Genomic DNA, 15,742 nt, shown 5'->3' with positions numbered 1-15,742 from the left:
CTACTCCAGCTTGTTTCTTCAGACCATTTGCTTGGAAAATTGTTTTCCAGCCTTTTATTCTGAGGTAGTGTCTATCTTTTTCCCTGAGATGAGTTTCCTGTAAGCAGCAAAATGTTTGGTCCTGTAAGTGTAACCAGTCTGTTATTCTATGTCTTTTTATTGGGGAGTTGAGTCCATTGATATTAAGAGATATTAAGGAAAAGTAACTGTTGCTTCCTATTATTTTTTGTTGTTAAGTTCTTATGGCTGTCTTCTTTTAGTTTTTTTGCGGGATTACCTTCTTGCTTTTTCTAGGACTTGGTTTCTGTCCTTTTATTGTTTTTTTTTTTTTCTGTTATTATCCTTTGAATGGCAGGATTTGTGGAAAGATAATATGTGAATTTGATTCTGTCTTGGAATACTTTGTTTACTCAATCTAAGATAATTGAAAGTTTGGCTGGGTATAGTAGCCTTGGCTGGCATTTGTGTTCTCTTTTTGTCTGTATAACATCTCTCAAGGCTCTTCTGACTTTCATAGAAAGTCAGAAGAGCCTTGAGAGTAAAAAGTAAAAATAAATTCTACCTTAAAGTTAGTTTTGTGTGAGTTTAGAAGTCACATTTTATTCTGCCATTCCACTGACCCATGGCTGAAATGAGAGTCACTGAGATTAGAAGGAAACTGCTGAATTGTAATCCACATACCTGAAATGATTGGTAATGCTTCTAAAAATTTATTTAAATATGAACGTTAAACAGATTCCTGAAAGGCTCTGTTATTTATAGAAATAATTAACAATTACATATCAATATAAAATTTAATGAGCCAATAATTGTTGATGCTCGTTTTATTAATTATCCTTTTCTGAGTTAAACAATAGCATAACAACTTAGTGTTATTACACAATCATCTGTTTGACTGAGACAACTTTGTTATAGGAAAAATACAAACATTTTAAATTAAGTGCAAGAATAGTCATTACCCAATGATATACACAAATGAGACACCTACCTTATGGGGAAAACAGAGACATTTGAAATTTAGATTTAATTTTCATGAAAAATATTTGTTAGACATTTATGTAAGTAAAGAGACATCTCAGGAATCTAGGTATTTGCACTAATATATTCACCTGATTGGTATATATTTGGTGAGATGCTTAATCTTCCTAAACTCTTTACAAATATACTTCTCTGTGTGGCAATGAAGGTATATTGGTGTGCATAGCTGCCTTCACAACTGCTTATGACATTCAGAGTTGACTGAACTTACAATTCTCTCACTCCCACATTAACTCATTTCATATACAGGTTCATTCTTCCTCTTCTTGATTAATGTCTTCTCGATTTTAGCAGCAGAGCTCGGAAAAAATTAGAGATACATTCTTTTCCCAGCAATTACAAAACTCCACATTTTTCCTGATATATTTAAATATGCCACTTATAAATATCCATGTTATTTTCATGGCTACCAGGATGATGTTAACATTAACTTTCACCTGCCCATGCCCACTCTCAGTATTGTGAAGCTCTGAGAAAAACACACAGGCATAATAATACAGTTTCCTGTTCATTGCTCTAACCGCAGTTTTCTCTAATCTAGCCGCAATAATCACTACTTTAAACCAATATTTCTTTTACTTTATAAACAAAAAATTAAAATATTTTATTTCTAAAATATTATCATTGATTCCAATTATTAAATTATTAATGCTAATTTTTCTTTTTAAAAAAATTCTGTAGATAATTTTTCTTTTATTATTGGATATTTTATTGATTTACATTTCAAATTTTATCCCCTTTCCAGGTCCCCCCCTTCAGAAATCCCCTTTCACATCCCTTATCCCCCTACTTCTATGAGGGTGCTCCCCAACCCACCTATTCACTCCTGCCTTTCTGCCCTGGCATTCCCCTACACTGGGGCATGGAGCCTTCACAGGACCAAGGGGCTCTCTTCCCATTGATGCCCTACAAGGCCATTCTGTGCTACATATGTAGTTGGAGCCATGGTTCCCTCCATGGCTATGCTATGACTGGTGGTTTAGTCCCTGGGAGCTTTGGGGGTTCTGGTTGGTGGATATTGTTGTTCCTTTTACGGTTCTTCAAACTACTTCAGCTCCTTCAGTCCTTCTTCCATTAAGAATCCAATGCTCAGTTCAGTGGTTGGCTATGAGCATCTGTCTGTATTTGTCAGGCAGAACCTCTCATGAGTCAACTATATCAGGCTCCTTTCAGCAAGACCTTCTTGACTTTTTTTTTTTTCTAATTGTTTGTTTTCAATGTCTAGTCTACTTTGCAATGAAAATTCTTTAATTTGACATCAATAATAAGTTTTATAGAGGCATTCACTTTTATTGTTGTTTCTCTGGTTTGCTATCTAGTTGTTTAGTTGATTGGATTTTCAAAACAGGACTTCACTCCATAGCATTGGGTGGCTGCTAGTAGACCAGGCTGGCTGCAAGTGAACCAGTATGGCTTTATACTTAAAGTAATGTTCCTACTTTTGTCTCCCAAGCACTGCTATGGCCAGGGTATGCCATCACATTGGGCTTATATTACATTTTTATGCAATGATAATTTCTGTTCAAACAATTCTTTATGTATATTATGATACTCTAACACTAAATTTATTTGTTCCACCACATTGTTATGTCCTTGATTTTATAAATAATGTTAAAATGGGGTGTTTAATAAAATTTTCCTATATGATAATTATAGAATTTTCTTGGACAAAAAATTATTAATAATCATGTACTTTAGCATGCACCACATCACATCACATCACACCACACACACACACACACACACACAGATATTAGAAAGGGAATTCGTTATTATAAACTGTTAGTAGTTATTTTCACAGAGCACATAATAATCTGTGGCTTGTTAAAGAAAAGTAAGAATGAGTAGAACTAATGGAAATGGTTTATCCAGTGCTGCCTTTGTTCATCTGTCACATGTATGAAAATAATGATCCACTATTTTGTTTTCGAGTTACAAGAATCAATCCATATGCAGCTACCTCAGGGAAGGTTGGCCTAATATAAATTTTGCACGAGTCCCAGTTCATACCCTCTCTTTTACTTCTTACTCAAGATATTCTTAGGCTCCAGTTTGATCAATAGACTTCAAAATTTTATTTTATTCATAATCTGATTCCAACCATTTTACCTCAATTGATTGATTATGATGACTTTCCAAATTCTAATGATATTTTGGACTGTTTATTTACTTTTCTTGTGATATCAATCCTTTAAATTATTTACGATGAAATTATGTCAGAGCAAGAGAAATAAACAAGTGAATATTCTGCACAATGGGAATTCAATTGTTCACATTGTTTTGAATGAATTTTACCCCTGTTATAGCTTAAAGGTTTAATTGTTTAGAACAAATGCTATATTGACATCACCATCAATTTAACATGGAATTACAATTCTTTCTTCATCTACTAGTGATTTTTTAGTGTCTAGGTAATGTAAATGTAACAGTTACTTTTCTGGCTTTTATTTCTTTTAAGCAGTATTATGATTAAAAGAATTAAGTAATTCTTTTTATTAGATATTTTCTTAAATTACATTTCAAATGTTATCCCCAAAGCCCCGTATACTCTCCCCCTGCCCTGCTTCCCATCCCACACACTATTGCTTCCTGGCCCTGGCATGCCCCTGTACTGGAGCATATGATCTTCCAAAGACCAAGGGCCTCTCCTCCCATTGATAGGCCATCCTCTGCTACATATGCAACTAGAGACACAGCTCTTGGGGGGTACTGGTTAGTTCATATTGTTGTTCCTCCTATAGGGTTGCAGACCCCTTTAGCTCCTTGGGTACTTTCTCTAGCTCCTTCATTAGGGGCCCTGTGTTCCATCCAATAGATGACTGTGAGCATCCACTTCTGTATTTTCCAGGCATTGGCATAGCCTCACAAGAGATAGCTATGTCAGGATCCTGTCAGCAAAATCTATCTGGCATATACAATAGTGCCTGGGTTTGGTGGTTGTATATGGGATGGATCTACAGGTGGGGCAGTCTCTGGATGGTCTTTTCTTCCACCTCAGCTCTCATCTTTGTCTCTGTAACTCCTTCCGTGGGTATTTTGTTCACCATTCTAAGAAGGAACGGAGTATCCATGCTTTGGTCTTCCTTCTTCTTGAGTTTCATGTGTTTTTGCAAATTGTATCTTGGATATTCTAAGTTTCTGGTCTAATATCCACTTATAAGTGAGTGCATACCATGTCTGCTCTTTTGTGATTGGGTTATCTCACTCAGTATGATATCCTCCAGATGCATCCATTTGCCTAAGAATTTCATGAACTCATTATTTTTAATTGCTGAGAAGTACTCCATTGTGTAAATGTACCACATTTTCTGTATCCATTCCTCTGTTCCAGTTTCTGGCTATTGAAAATTAAAAGTAATTAAGTTGTAATTAATATTTTTCTAGCATTGAGTTAGGAATGTATTATATTTCCTATACAAACTGTAAAGTACAATGTAACAATAGTATGTTATATGTATGAGACTAACATAATTTAAAATTTAAATAAGTAAGTAAATTATTATATATTATATACAAAGAATACTTTATAATCAACATTTGTATCACATACTCATTTGTGGTATATAATATTATTTTACTTTTCACATAAAAATACTCAGGTTAACAAAAAGACATATTAATTTTAAGGCAGGCTTAAGACCCTAGCTTTATATACTCCAAGTTTGTGCATTCTGCCAGCCTCAAAATATAAAGGCATCATCTCTAATGAACAACTATAGTAAACAAAAAAGGAGATAGCAATTAATCATTCAGCATGAATGGTGTTCATCTATCTATATCTTCTAATCTCTACATTAAGTGTATCAATTTTGTGAGTCTGCAAAATTTTCTTTACTAGGAAAAGCAAATCAAAGAGAGAGTTGCCATTTGTCTTCTTCAAGATTTCTTTCTACATGCATTTTAAATTTATTAGTTAATTAAAGGGGACTGCCCCACCTGGGGATCCATCCCACATGCAGACACCAAACCTGAAATCAAAGCAGCAGCAGTTGTGCAAACAAAATTGTAAATATCAGTCAAATAAATATTTCCAAATAGCTGTGTTACTAATCATCATCAGACAGAACTTGATGTGTTTGAGGAATTTGAAGACAGAATTGAGTATTATTGGAAGAAAGGAGAGTCAAAGACTCTGTGCACTGCTACACTTACCCCACCCCCAATCACATGAAACTTTGTCAGAAGCATCAACTGTATGAGGAATTCCACAAAGTTCTTATGTTTCTTAATTTAACTTTCCACTCATAAATATGAATGGACAAGCAAGAACTGCTAGCTGTTTAAGGGAAATCAACTTACAAATTAAGATAAAAATATTTAAATGGAACAGTCAGCATGACTTTCATGATGTAGGCTAAATCAAGAAGTAGAAAGGAATTTAAAGTAACCCTAATTAGTTGCTTAGAGTCAGAAAGTTAGTGGATATATGAAAATGAAATAAGATGCCATATAGAGGAGAAATTTTAAAAATCTAGGAAGTAGTTTACACATGCTAAATGTATGAGTGGGTAAGTAAAATACTTTATCTAAATGCTAGAAGAAAAGTATCATGGAATTCTCCCAATTGTGTGTGAGAAGACACAGAAATATTTAATATGATGGGATGTTGGGAGCCATTAATTTGAGGGGTTTAGTATTCGTTTCAGAGGAATTGCATAAAATGAGAGAATAGGAAGTGGAAGATTATTCAGTCTAACAATGGAATCAAGCTTCCTATAGATGAGAGCCATGCCTTGAAACCATCTCTTGTTTTGTCAGATAGATCAGAATATAAGACATCAAAGGGAAGAATAATGGTACTATGACAAAGGCAAGTGAATTTAACAGTTAAATATCCCTATTATTTCATCATTTTATTTATTCCTCTACTTCATTGAGAAGCATACATCCCATACCCATACATTTTTTAATAAAGTGAAAGAATATTGAAATGGATGCAATAGAGTTAATTTTTATAGCACACACACACACACTTTACTTCTTTGTATCATTTTTTCAGGTCCTCCATAGCAGAGAACTATAGAGTAAATATATTTCTCACATTCTTGAGGTGGATAGAACCAGTATTAATGTGCTACTGTATTGGGCCTATGTGAAGTAAATCTTCCCATGGCACTTTTCCTAGATCTTTATAATCATAATTGAATCCTTCTCATCTTCAAACACCAACACTATACTATCAGGGTTTCAACTTATCCCCTCATTTACACTTAAGAACCCCCTTCAGAAACTATTGATGGAATATGGATTCATATTTATATTTGTTGTTTTAAAATATGAATGTCCAGGATATACAAATATGTCCAGAAGAATAATGCTGTATTTGGAAACACAAATTAACACATGTTTTGTAGTGAAATAAATGAAGCCTTTTATGTAAAGCCCAACCAAAAATTTTAAGATGGTTGATTTCATTCATCAATTCTGTTGACTATAAAATGCTGAGATATTTGGTTAAGTATAATCATGGATATTTCAAAAAGAGTTTTTTTATTATGAAAGTAATATTTTAAAAGTTTGTCTATGGAGCTAAGTTAAGGAGAAGAGTGAATGTTGAGTTTCAGAATCTACGCTGCATGGTTCACGACTGCTTTTATGCCTAGCACCATAAAATTTGACATTGTCTACTGGGCTTGCAAGTGCTCTGAAAATAGCAGCTTGTAATCATATAAACACATATACAAACATATAAATTAAACTTAAAAGAATTTTTGAAGGTGTTGTCTAATTAAAGTATTTTTTTCTAAAATAATTCTGTTTGATTTAACTACATGGACATTAGAATAAAAGAAAGGGTTAAAGGAAAGGAGGGAACAGAGAGATCAGAGAGATTTCGATTGTTTTAAGCCACTGAAGTTAATTTGATACATTAGCTCTATACGGGTCTCAAGTCTGTCATCATTAAGATTATAAATACAATTTTTATCTCCATGGATCTTCAGCTTGCCCACTAACCTGCAGTTGTTGTATTTTCCCCCTCGTCCTACTTCCTCTTCTAATTTCTCTAGAGAATTTTGACTACTAAACAATGTATTCTGCAGATATATCAAGGAGGAAGTTAGAAACATCATGGTAGATCTAAAATTAGTAAGGATGAATGCAAAAATATATACCTGAAGCATGTGGCATTATAGAATTTTCTGGAGGCCAACATTAAGAATTTCAATATTGTCTCATCAAAAAAATCTTTGGTAGATTGGCAGATTCATAATACTTTCAAACAACTATAGTTATTTACATTCCACAAATATCCTTGAATATGAATGGGTTAACAGTACTACCCACTTCTAACCTTGGGTAATTGCAAAAGAAGAGAGGACGAAAAAAATGTAAGAGCCACAGAAAGGACAGATATGTAGGAAAAAATATATGTACGCTGGACATGACTCAGCCATAAAAGTCAAGATCTCAAATTTCTTTAGGTATAATGTTGAAAACGTTTCCATGCTTTGCCTAGAAATATTTGTCATCTATATTTCATTTCTTCATTGCTCACTTCAGTTGTTTTATGAACAGTAAACTTTGGAGATAGAAGAGAAAATAAACCGAGTTGTCAGAAAAGTCATTTTAGTGATTCAAATGAGAGAACAACTTGCATGATGCAAAGCTAATTTAAGATATGGAAGAGAATCTTAAAGAATCCTAATTAGTAACTGCAGAGTGATTCAAGACAACATTTTATCCATAAGATGAACAGCTCAAAAAGATGTGATTAGATGCTTAAGGAATTCTTGGTAGTACCCTTTCTTTCCTGTCTTCTCTCATGACAGTTGGGCATATCCTATCTGATTTCTATTGAATCTTTCATTCACCACTTTGTCTGATCCACAATTAGATGACATTGTCTGGAATCAAAGTTATATATCAAAATTATCTCTGTATCATAACTTTAGATGTGATTTCTTGACAGAGCAGCCATATTGTTAGATTAAAATTCCTCTACTGTGCATGATCTATATCATTGAATTTTCATGTTGTGTTCTGGTCTGATCATATTTTGTTTTTGTACTTATTGGATAGTTTAAATAGAATACTAGTTAAAATGTGAGAATGTTGGCCTTGCATATCCAAAGTGTGAATATTGACTGTGTTTGTTAAAGAGTATGGAAATTGAGAGGAGCCTGAGGAAAAGAAGGTCCAGGGACAGGCCCAAAGTAGGATCCAGCTCATGGGGAGGTTCCAAGGCCTGACACTATCACTGAAGGTATGGAGCTCTCACAAAAAGGGACCTAGCATGACTGCCCTCAGAAAAACACAAAAGGGTCAGATGCAGATATTTGTACCCAACCAATGGATAGAAGCAGCTGACCCCTGTTTTTTTAATTAGGGAAGATGGAAAGAAGCTGAGGGAAAAGGTGATCCTGTAGAAGGACCAGCAGTCTAAAATAATCTGGAACCCCAAGATCTCTCAAACACTGGACCAGCAAACAGAAGCATACACCAGCTGATATGAGGACCCTAACACACATAGAGTAGAGAACTTCTGAGTCTGTGTTTATTCAGACATGATGCAACTAACCTAACCCTCAAGAGACTGGAGGCCCCAGGGAGTTTAGAGGTCAGGTGGGATGGGGGGTGGAAGCATCCAAGTAGAGACAGGGGGGTGGGTAGGAAGTGTGGGATATGGAGCAGTCTGAGGTTGTGTATTGTACACATATGTGTACTATGTATGTACGTATGTATATATGCATATAAAATTTTGGTCTTTTAGTTTATCATGAATGTTAAACACTCTTATATATCCGTTTTCCTTTTAAAGAGCAATGAGTAAAAACACTAAAACCAATCTCTACTGCTTTTTAGATTTAATTTCAGCTAATATCCATGTGGCATCTTCATAAAAATCTGAAATCTGAAAAGGGAAACTTTAGGATAATTATTATCTATAGGTCCAAACAACATGTTAATGGGACCTGCCAAGTAATATTGGTGTGAAAACCAACCATCTTCCATTTTATTTACTGGCACAGTGAATTTTGAAAGCTCTTTACTGATAGATTGTTGAAGATATGTCCTTCCGGTTTTTGAGTCTGCACTTTTTTTTATAGATAAGGTGTTACAGAAAATTGTTTAGACATGATATGAATATATTTCCATGCTACCATTACCTTGTTGATATAAAATTCCTGTTAATGTGGAGAAAGAAGAAAGCATAAGTAACTGATGAGAATGTAAGGACTTAATTCTATGAACTACTATTTTAGCAGCAGCAAGAGTTGTCAAAGTATAACTCAGTCTGTTATTCTGTTAGTGTTATGTTTATGTTATTCTGTTCATGTCTAACACAGTGTTCCTTCTTAAATGTAAAGGCTCTGAAAAGTAAATTAAAGAGAGGATATAAACCTTTAGTAGTTATAGCCAGTAGTTATAAGCATGCAATGAACTAATGTGACCCAATTTTTTGTCAGTAATTGAGGGTACACTGTGTGGAAAGTTCTAAGTGATGGAAAATTTGTTCTTGCATTATATATATCCTAACAAAGTGTAAAGTAATTGCTTACGTATTTTATTTGGAGCTTTGTTTAAAATTTAACTTTTAGATTGTTTACTATGAAAGGTAATCCCTCAATGAAGCTTTGACTAGAACAACATGAGAAGAGAATGTCATCCATGTAATTACTGACCAATACCTCTGGATATTTAAACAACACTGGTTTAAATGCTGTCTGTGCATAATACTGGCATATACCTGGGTGAGGTTTTCATCCTTTGAGCACTTAGATATACTGGAAATATTTTTTCAACCTTTTTTTTTTACTTTGCATTTATTTATTTATTTATTTTTATGTATCTGAATACACTGTCTCTGTCTTCATACACATTAGAAGAGGGTATAAGATCTAATTGAAAATGGTTGTGAGACACCACATGGTTGCTGGGAATTGAAATCAGGACCTCTGGAAGAGCACTCCATGCTCTTCAACACTGAGACATCTCTCCAGCCCTATTTTTTCATCATTGGGGTAAAACTTTCCATTGACTGTTGATGGTTTAATGAGGGAACAGAGAATGTGAAGTGTAATGGAATAGTGAAACAGCATCATTTAAGTCAAGTGTAGTAATAATGTATTGTCTTTGTGGAATCATAGTAGGAGCAGAAAGCACTGATTAGAAGTCTCCCAATCTTCTCATACTAACATTTATGTTCTTGAGTTCATGTAACAGTCAAAATCTATCCTATGATGTTTTGGGAAATACAAAAATATGGGAATTTTAAGGACTAACTGAAAGTTTTATATGTTTTAGCTGTAAGTGTCTTCATACTGAAAGTTGTGCCTGTTTAAATTTCCCTGATAATTTCACATTGGATAAAAAGAGACCCATTGTACTTTTGAAGGTTGTATTGATAGACCTTGATCAATAACATCAATAAATGGGAGGGGTATACTTTCTCATATTATAGTAATCATGTGATTTATTGGTACAGTGATATATACTTTCTCTCACTTTTGTAATGTATCTCTTTTCTATACATGATATAAACTCCTGAGACAATATAAGGCTGAACAGTCCCAGGAGAATCAGGCTAAATTTAACTAATGCAATAATACTTTTAAAAAGAATCTTGTTGGACTACAACACATTGTAAAGTGAGGGATTATAGACACAGGCCACTGTAAGCAACATCGTTGTTGACTAATAATCAAATGTCCTGCCTCAGTAATTAGAATGTCTCTAAAGGGATAGCTTTCCATGTACCAGGTCAACACGGGATGCCTGTCCTTGGGTAATGGTCTTGTCCATAATGCTAAGGGATTTACGCATTTCCCTAGATCCTGGTCCTCATCCTGAATGACTGGATACTGGTTTTGAGACTGATTTATTCTTGATTGTGTGGTTAACCCTCCTCCTTGATTCTAGAGCTGGTGGTTTTCCCCTTTTACGTTTAAAGACCTACCATCCTGGTCACATTTGGATATTCATTTCTTAGTCCAGTGTTTTCTCTTTTTACTTCAAAGGAAAGCAGATGGGATAGATTAGTAGAAGTTTTATAGTCATTTTCCCACTGTCCTGTTCCCGTGTTTTGAAAGGTTATTTTGAATAGCAGCTACAGTGACCACTGCAACATGAGGTGAACAGCTGCCAATACCATGAGTGATTTTTCCCAATTAGAAAGAAATCACACTGTGCTACTGGTGCTATGGCAGCTCTGCCCTCTTTGGTGACTCCATCAAATCGAGGCTGCCTGAGCAACATACATAGATCTTCCCGGTGAGTTACTTTCTGTTGTCCTGTTGACTAAACGATAAGAATAAAATCTGAATATTGCTCATTAACATACAGAGAATCAACAGTTTCTCCATGATTAATAGTAGTTTGTAAGTCCTGTAGTGCATAGAACCATAATTGGTTAAGATACAGGACTGAACTGTTAATTTGTACTATAACACCACTATCATGTTCCACTTACTGAAACATGTCCAAATAAGACAAGATGAAACTGTTACAGATGACTTTTTCTTCCTGCTTATCACATTTGTCGTAATATTTTTTTTTCACATCAAATATGGTACTGCAACTAAGGAGTAAGAAAATCCCCGCTTAAAATTCCCCATTTCATACCAGAAAATGAAGCATGAGTGCAAATGGCATGACAGAATTTATGAGATTATTTAAGAAATTGAAAGGTAAATAAGAAATGCTGGTGAGCATTTAGATTTTGAAGATTTAAAATTATGGACTTTGTAAGAGCTGAATTCAGTCCAATCATTTTCCAATAGATTATGTCCCTCCTCTTCCACTGGTAGTCTTTGAACATGAGGAAGATCTATGTATGTTGCTCAGGCAGCCTCGATTTGATGGAGTCACCAAAGAGGGCAGAGCTGCCATAGCACCATTAGCACAGTGTGATTTCTTTCTAATTGGGCTGTATTATCAAATTGGATTGACCAGAATGGATATTTCTTATACACAGATATAATTTTGGTGTGTTAGAAAGGGGAAGTAATTTGTCTAAATTGATCTCCTTGAATTTAGGAGTACTATCTCAATTTAGGAGCACTAACCCAAGCTATGTCTGGAGGATCCTTCTCAAAGGATCCATCCTTACTGTTTCTCCTAAATAAGGGCTACGCCTTTTTCCCCCCATAGCTCCTATGTGTTTCCAGTTATCAACATCAATGTTTCTCTGTTCTGAAAAGCAAAGGCTGAATTTTCACAGGACTCTTGTTGAAATATTTAATCTGCTGGACCTTCACAGACATCTTAATAATTGCATAAAATGCTTTTCCTCAGAGGACTGAGAGGAACTAATGACATTTCATTCTCTCACTTAGAGTAGCAATTTCTTGGAAGAGGACTGAACTCCTGCCCTTTGCTTTTACTTAGTTCTTTTGCTTAACTTTGCAAAAAGTCAAGCCTCACATTGTTCATCAGTTGATGGGAACTTTGCCACATTCACAGTCACCAGAGTAATGGCCCCAGGATGGAAAAAAATCAGTTCACTTCAACACAACTTAATACCTAGTGTTGATGCAAACTTCTGGAGTCTGAAACTGAATGCTGTATTTTAGGATTATCAAGTCCAGCACAATCTGTTGAAAATTTTTCTTGTGATAATTATCCCAATTCTGCATGTCCAACAATGCATACTTAGTCATTTTGAGAAATAAAATGAGTTAAATACAGATCAGATATAACTACATGGAAAGTTGTTGTAAAGTAACTGCAACACCTCACCTAAAGCTAGGTCGTACAAATTGACTGAGAAAGCCAAGTATACAAGAAGGGTCTGTCTTTCATTTTTCCCTGGGTTTTGATCATTAATATTGCATGATCAATTTAAAAACTGTGGTGATTTTCTCTAATAGGTCCATTTTATGTACATGTGCTACTTTGTACTTCTCCTCCCTCCAACGAAACAGGAAAGTGAAAATGCTGTTTAATCTTCAGCTTTCTTTGCCACTATGTTACTTGCTATGATTTTTTTCTTGGGGGGTATTGCAAAATGTAGAAAAATAAAGGGATATATAAAATTACTTGTTGGAAGATAAGAAGGAGACCTGGATGGTAGTGTCTGAAAAATTGCAATTGTTTTACTAGAAAATTGGAAGTGACTATTGAGATCTATGGTGAAATCTTTCCTGAGAAATTGGAGAATAGTTGGAATCAATAGTTTGCGTTAAAAAAAATGTTCAAATCAGAATAAGGAGACAATATTGAAATAGCAATATTCTGACAGCAATATTGTGATAAGAGAGATTTCTTCGACGTTGTTTCAATTAAAGTTTATTTCTTGTCTATTTTTAGACAGATTTACAGTCAACCAAATAGGTACTCCTCTTGGTTGATATCCTCTGTGTCTCTGTCTCTGTGCCTCTGTGTCTCTGTGTCTCTGTTTGTCTCTTTCTCTTTCCCTCCTCTCTCTATCCCTACTGTCGATGCTGCATGCATACAAGTCTGTGTCTATATGTGTGCTTACTTATGTCTATATGTATGTGTATCTGTCTGTGTTCCTCTCTGTGTTCATGTATGTTTAGTTTGTCTCCTTTAATTTTCTATGCTCTGGAAATAAATACATCCATTTTTGGGGGTCTTGTCAAGAACTTTCTTTCATATACTTTCTTACAGTGTTCTAGATATTATGGAATTCATTCATTATTCTCCACTTTATGCTTTAACACATTTGTAGTATCTCTGTTGGCACAAATATCCAAATTTCCAAGTCTTCAAATATGTGTTACTTTGTTAGATCCTTTTCCTTTGTTTGTCAGTAGTATTAGTAGTAGTAGTAGTAGTAGTAGTAGTAGTAGTAGTAGTAGTAGTAGTGAGGTTCATCTGGTTTAAGCTAGTATTTTGGTATTTTGACTGAAAATATGAATAACATTTCTTGAATTAATTTTTGTGAAAGAAGATATACATTTTGACATACAAGACTGTAATAAAGTATTAAAATTGATATTGAGTAGTAGTAAAAAAAATTAAGCATAATAATTGGTAGAGTGGAGTTTGAGAAAGTATGCTATTAATTTTAAATGCATCTAGATTTTATGTAAATTATCTGCTTATGTTCAGTTGAATCAATTTAGTCTAAATAGTAATCTCGCTCTGTATTTTATCAGATACCACTTAAGCTAAATGTTGGGTAATACTGTAGAGCAATTTAACATTTTAGGGCATCAAACGATTTAGAGATAAATAGTATCTTTTTTCAATTACAAAAAATGAAATGAAACTAATATTGATAATTGATAGTTTACATAGTTTTAAACACATTTATGAATCCACACTTTATTTGTTTGTTTATTTAATGTATTTAGGGAGTGTGTGTGTGTGTGTGTGTGTGTGTGTGTGTGTGCGTCTGTGTGTGTGTTTTTGGTAGATTCATTTGAGTAGTGAGAGAAAAGCATTTATGTCAGTACTGGCTGTTCAATTATTTTTAGGCAGCGTCTTTTGTTATTCTATATATTCTACAAATGAGCACACTAGGTTGGCTAACTCAGGAGCTTCCACCAAATATCCATTTTCAACTTCCAAGCTCCGTAGGAGCACTAACATTGCAGAAGTGTTCGTTATTGCTAGACTTTTACATAGGTTTTACTGATCAGAATGCAGGTCCTCCCATTGGCGTGGAAAATGCTTTTGCCACAGAACCATCATGATGGTCTCCAATGTAAGTTTCAGATAATTAATAAGTGCAACAATATTGCATAAAATTTTTAATTCATTTTGACTGAATTTAATGGTAATTATATGATCAAATAAAAAGCTGTCAAACTTTTGGCTTTCAATACAAGGGACTCTGAAACTATAAATGGAAAACTTGTGTAGAAAGGTGTTGCTTCTATATTGACTAAAGTGCTTGCATGTTTTTAAGAAAGATGGTATCCCCTTGGTTTTAGACCAAATTATTTATATAGAAAAAGCACCCTCACTGAAGGTCAGAGAATCTAATAAGTTCAACAAGGTGTATAGGTGAAACAAAATAAGATAGAGGATGACAAGAACCACTAATTTTCTTAAATGTTGTATTTTGGAAAGAGTTTGCAGAACCTATCATTGGTATTAAAGAAAGCAATTTGATAAAGGGATGGAATAATATAATGCAAAAACAGGAAGGGGAGAAAAAGAAGCAATAAGTCAGTCAATATCAAGATCATTTCTAGAAAGTTAAACCAATGTGTTTCATATGCAAATTTAAAAATTCAAGTGGCCTGCTCCATATGCATGTGAGGACGTCATCATACAAAATACATAAACATTCTAAGTAATTATATATTTATAAAACCCAGAAGCATGGCTTCATCTAATGACCTTATCCATATCAAAAATTCTGGAAACATGAAAATAATTAATGTGTAGCTAAATCCATTGCTAGAGTTTCTAGTTTTCAGAGTCAGTGGAGAAGCAAATTATAAAAAATAATATTTGTTATTTTCTGATGAATATAAATATGCTATTTCTTTTGCATGAAATGTACATTTTGTTATAGACTTTTAGAAGACTGGTTCTAAGGTCTAAGTGATATAATATCCTACATTAAACAGTTTAATTTATTTGATTTTAAGAGTATATATATTTTATGCCATTTTGAGTAAATACTTCACTTTCTATGCATTTGTGAATTTCAAAATATTTGCATCCATTGTATTACCTTGAGTGGAGTTCAAATTGCAAAGATTATATATGTATGAAGTTACTACTTCCTTAGAAGAAAACATAATTGTTTTAAAATATAATCTCATGACTTTCTTTGCTTCTTTTA

Source organism: Mus caroli, chromosome 15, assembly GCF_900094665.2.
Source record: "Mus caroli chromosome 15, CAROLI_EIJ_v1.1, whole genome shotgun sequence".
Classification (NCBI taxonomy): Eukaryota; Metazoa; Chordata; class Mammalia; order Rodentia; family Muridae; genus Mus; species Mus caroli.
This window is presented reverse-complemented; position numbering follows the sequence as displayed.